The sequence below is a fragment of the Castor canadensis genome, chromosome 3 (genome assembly GCF_047511655.1).
Source record: "Castor canadensis chromosome 3, mCasCan1.hap1v2, whole genome shotgun sequence".
In the NCBI taxonomy this organism is placed as follows: Eukaryota; Metazoa; Chordata; class Mammalia; order Rodentia; family Castoridae; genus Castor; species Castor canadensis.
Genome location: NC_133388.1, coordinates 163,164,920 through 163,170,033, shown reverse-complemented (window position 1 = coordinate 163,170,033; position 5,114 = coordinate 163,164,920). Strand labels below are relative to the sequence as shown.

Below are 5,114 nucleotides of genomic sequence, written 5' to 3'. Positions count from 1 at the left end.
GCTTATGCTTATAATCCTAGTTACTTGGGAGGCTGAGATTGGGAGGATCTTGGTTGAAGGCTGGTCCGTGCAAATAGTTCAAGAGACCACATCTCCAAAATACCCAGAGCAAAACAGACTGGAGGTGTGGCTGAAGCAGAGAACACCTGCTTTGCAAGCATGAAGGCTTGAGTTAAAACCCCAGTCCCAGCAGGTGACATCTCACACAGACTTGTCCACTTCCTTACCCTCCTTAGCATCTTCCTCCAGAAACCCTGGAGGTGAGTGACAAGACAGTCTTGGTCAGAAAGGTTTCAGCTACATCCCCAGGCCAGCAATTTCAACACTGCTGTCACCAAAATGCAACTTCCCCATCCCTTTTGCCTTCTACCCTCCTGGCAGCTGGATGCATCTCAGGGACTATTTTACTCTTAGGTCATTTAATGTTGCTGGATAAAACAAAACAAGACCAAAAGAGGAAACAGTATTAACTCTGCACACTAACGCATCCATCTGTTCTTACCAGGCCCCTCCCCTGACTGCTCTTGCACAGTCTCTTCTTAGTCCTTTGCACAGTGCTTCCCAGAATGTGTTGCAAAGATTACAAGTGTCCTTTAATTTTTTAAAAACATGGAATGCTTCACAAGTTTGCGTGTCATCTTTGCTCATGGACCATGCTAATCTCTGTAACATTCCAATTTTAGTATCTGTGCTGCCAAAGCGAGCATGACAGGTGTCCTTTAAGATGTGAAGAGTGTGATTTTTTTGAGGGGTTTGGTGTGTGTGTTTTGTTTTGTAGAGGGTAGGGAAGGAAAGGGCTCCCAAATAAAATTGGGAAGTGCTAGGTTGAAAAAAGTTAAACATACTTATTACATCCATGTATGGAAATGTCATAAGGAAACCCAGTAACCTGATCCCACTTCCTCCACAACACAAGTTCTTCCAGCGCCTTGGTCTTCTTCCTGTCTACATGGACACAGAGACTCATCCTTCCTTGTGCTCCTGATGCTGTACACTTGCTTCCTCCACCCATCTCCTTCTTCATCTCTTTCTCTTTCCTGATAATTCTGCTTGTCTTAGTTTGGATTCTCCTACAGGCATACTCTGAGCAAACCCTTTATCGGGAAGTAGGTGCAAGGGACACAGGTAATATAAGGAGCGGAGTGAGAGTGAATCCTATAGGCAAAACAGAAGAAACCTCTAAGTGTATTCCAGTGCCTGGGTGAGGAAGCTGGGGTGTTCCTCTGTGTTAGGCAGGGTTCTTCACAGAAACAGACCAATGAGCTGATATCTACATCCTGCATGACATCCTACAGTCTGCCATCTGCAACCTGGAGACCAGAAAAGCCAAGAACCAGGAGCACCAGTGTCCAAGGGTAGGAGAAGAGGGAAGCCCAGCTCCAGAAGAGAGAGCTAATTTGCCTTCCTCTGCCTTTTATTTCTATCCAGGCCCTCCATGGATTGGATGATGGCCACCCACATTGATGAGGGTAATCTTCACACAGTCTAACAGAGGTAATATTTTACCAGCTATCTGGGAACCCACTAGCACAGTCAAGCTGACACACCACATTACCCATCACATTCTTTTGGTCATTGACCAAGGACTGGTGGGATGGGGAGGTATTGATTCCCAAAGTACTTTCCATATTCTTAAACCAGTGGTTCTCAACAATTGGAGGTAACTTCTGCTCCCCAGGGAACACTTGGAGCTATCTGAAGACATCTTGGTTGTCACAGTGGGTGTGGGGATCATGACACTAGCAACTAGTGCGTAGAAGCCAGGGGTGCTGTCAAACATCTTGCAATGCCTGGGTCAGGCCCCACCTGTAGTCCCAGACCAACAACCCATTGTCCAACCTAAAATGCCAATCGTGCCAAGGCTGAGAAACTCCACATTTACTAAGGATGTAGGTGAGATTTCTCTCAACATGCCCCTGAAAATCTCCCCCAAGGTCACCAGCGATGTCATCTCTGCTAAACAAAAGTTCCTCAGAACTCATTTGGCTTCAGCTCTCTACAGTCTGAAAGTCACGTCCTTGGCTTTGGGACACCCCTCACTCTGGTTCAGAGCCCATGGCTCTCGCTGTGTGAAGACTTGATGCTGGCAGTAGGCCCAGGGGAATTGGCAAAGGTTTGGGATTACGGAACTTGAGCCTGTGTGTATGCAGATGATTAGGACAGCCTCAGTAAATCAGAAGCCAGACAAATATATCTAGAAAACAGGCCCTGAGGGCAAAGCCAGGAGCCATTCCCGAGGCGAACAGCAAACAGCCTGGTGAAGCTCCCTCTAGCATGCAAAATGCTGTCCCTAACTGAGCCTGTGCTGTGCAGAGAGCGTTTGGGGCCAGGCCAGCAAGAGAATCCCAGGACTGGGTGCTGTTCCAGAGCAGTCACGACATGCTAGACAAGGATGGTGTAGAGATGAACCTCAGGGAGTCACAACCAAAGAGAGAAACAGGGAAGAAAAGAAGTAATACGATTTCATGAAAGAGACAAGAAAAACATGCACAGGTTGGGGATGTGGCTCGGTGGTAGAGCACTTGCCTGGCAAGGTGGGTTCAATCCCACCTTGGGGTGGTGGGGACCAAAAAGGAAGGAATAAGTGAGAAATGGTCAGATAGTACAAAGGGCTTCAGGAGGAATAAAGCAGAGTAACGTGTGTGTGGGGTGGGTAACTGGAAGGAAGCCTTCTTGGAGGTGGTGGTACTTGTCTGAGAACTCTGCAGAGACTGAGCTGCTTGTGAGGCTTGAGGGATGGACAGAGCCCTTCAGAGAGGAGAAGGGGTCATGCAAAGATCTGGTGGGAGCATGAGGAAGAAAAAGAGGGCTAGTGAGGATGGCAGTGGATGCCAAAGGGGAGAGGAGGATTCCAGAGCAACCATAAGTAACTGACAGCCCTTGGTGACCAATTGGATATGAGGGAGAAAAGAAGGGGAGGAGTCTAGGATGACTTCCCTTGTCTGCTTTGGGAATGTGGGATCCCCCTGTTCAGATAGCGATGGAGAAGCCAGGATAGATGAAGATAAACAGACTTGGATGGAGAGCTGGGTAGTAGTGTGTCCATTGTGACAAATTTATGTTCAAAACACGTTCCCACTCACAGAACCTGTGAATGTGACCTTATCTAGAAAAAGAGTCTTTGCAGAGATGTAATTAAGGATCTTGAGATGAGACCATCTTAGATTTAGGGTGGACCCTAAAGCTAGTAACAGGTGCTGTTGTGAGAAGTCTAACCCAGAGACACTCAGGGAACAGGCCACATGAAGACAGGGGCAGAGGTTGAAGCAATGGTGGCACGAACCAAGGAACACCTGGAACCACCAGATGGACGAGGCAAAAAGATTCTTCCTTAGAGCCTTCAGACTGAGTGTGACCCTGCTGATACCTTGATTTCAGCTGTGAGACAATAACTTTCTGTTGTTTTCAGTCCCAAGTTTGTGGCAATTTGTTACAGCAGCCACAGGAGGCAACTACAGACCACTCCATGTAATCTGTGGGGAGCCATATGAGGAGTTTGAGGGCAAGGAGATGCATGGAGCTCCCCTCAGAGGAGGACCAGGCCTGGAGACAGAGTGTGAAAGCCAGTGGAGCTGACGGTGGTCATCAGAAAAAGCCATTTTGGAAGGGGAACACACCAGCCAGAACACTGCTGTAGAAGCTCCTTCTCAGGAGCACAAACAAAAAGCTTTCCAGATTCTTCTCCTAGCAGATCTCACTCACTGCTAGACCCACACACCCACACTCTCCACACTAGTGAAGTGTAATGTTCATACCAGAAAGTCAGTTTGGATGCGTTTTACTGTCTTCCAGTCAATTAAATCATATTTCATCAGGCTAGTTAGGTTTTGAAATCAGCATGCTTGCACCTCTTTGCAATTCTTCCAGCGTGATGTGAGGCCAGTCCACCTTACCTCGCACCTCACTGAGAACACACGAGCAGAAAGCTGGGGATGGGGAAAGTGCCAGAAACAGCATTCATTAGTTGCAGGCATCACGTGCACAGCAAGAAATGCTCCCATCAGGGAGCAGGATGGGGAAATGCTTCTGATACACTATGCTTGCACCTCATCCTTGTCACTTCTTTTTAAATGTGTCCCCTCATAAATATTGCCAAAGTGTCATCCCACTCTGAGTACCTGGCCTGCTCTTTAATATTTACACAGCCTGGGATAAGTACACAAAGGTTTGCATTCTGCCTGCCTACGTGTTGACAAAGTGTTAAAGCCACACGCTGCTCAACAGATCATACTTTGTCTACCTACCTCGACACACAGCTTCCTAATGCTTGGAAGGCCCAGATCAAACTCAGAACCCTCAGGCTTCTAATTCTGTGCCGGAATGAGGAAGACGGGTAGGGCTGGTTCTCAACCCCTTCTCCTCCTCCTACAATGCACGAAAGGCATGGATACATGTGGACACACGGTACACAAGGCCAACTGCAGCCACACAGCACCGTTTGGCTCTCCTCAGGCCTCCATACCACTGTGGCCCTCCAAGGACTGTCTAGACATAAAGCCCTATACAGACCCTGGAGCTGGTTTGGAGCCATTTAGACAAGGAATTCTGGGACCTAAGGGAGGAAGGCATGGACTACAGATGTGTTTGGTCCTTTGACCCTGTTGACTCCTCACCATGGGGGTAGGGCACGGCCCCAGGGGGACCAGGGCAACAGCTCTGGATCTGCTGAAGCCATTCTCTGCGGGTGTTATCATTACCCTCAGCCCGGATTGAGGGCATGAGACCCAAGTTGAACCAACTAACACATGGACAAAATGCCAACTATCTCTGGCAGCAGTCTTGTGATCACAAAGGGAATCAGCCAGGAATAAAACTCCCAACAGGACTGACAGAGATAAACAGAGTCTGGGTCCTCAATGCTGTTGCTGTCTCTGTTGTGCTGCTGGTCACAGATTCTATTCAGAAGCCACCCTACAACTATACTGCCACTCCTTCTGTCCTTCATTCAACAAATATTTATGGAGAACCTACTACTATGTGCTGGGTACTGTTACATGCTGGGGATGCAGTAGTAAAAATAGAGAAAAACCTCTCTACCCTCTGGAGCTTACGTTTCTGTGCCAGGAAGAAGGGAATGACAAGCCATCAAAATAATTAAAATAAGTAAATGTATG

At 47.8% G+C, this 5,114-nt stretch overlaps 1 non-coding gene across 1 annotated transcript; it reads right to left on the bottom strand.

Moving 5' to 3' along the window:
• Positions 1 to 603: 603 nt before the first annotated feature.
• Positions 604 to 707, bottom strand: LOC141422040 (U6 spliceosomal RNA). The gene has a single exon (XR_012446706.1). It is a non-coding gene; the product is annotated as a U6 spliceosomal RNA (small nuclear RNA).
• Positions 708 to 5,114: the final 4,407 nt, after the last annotated feature.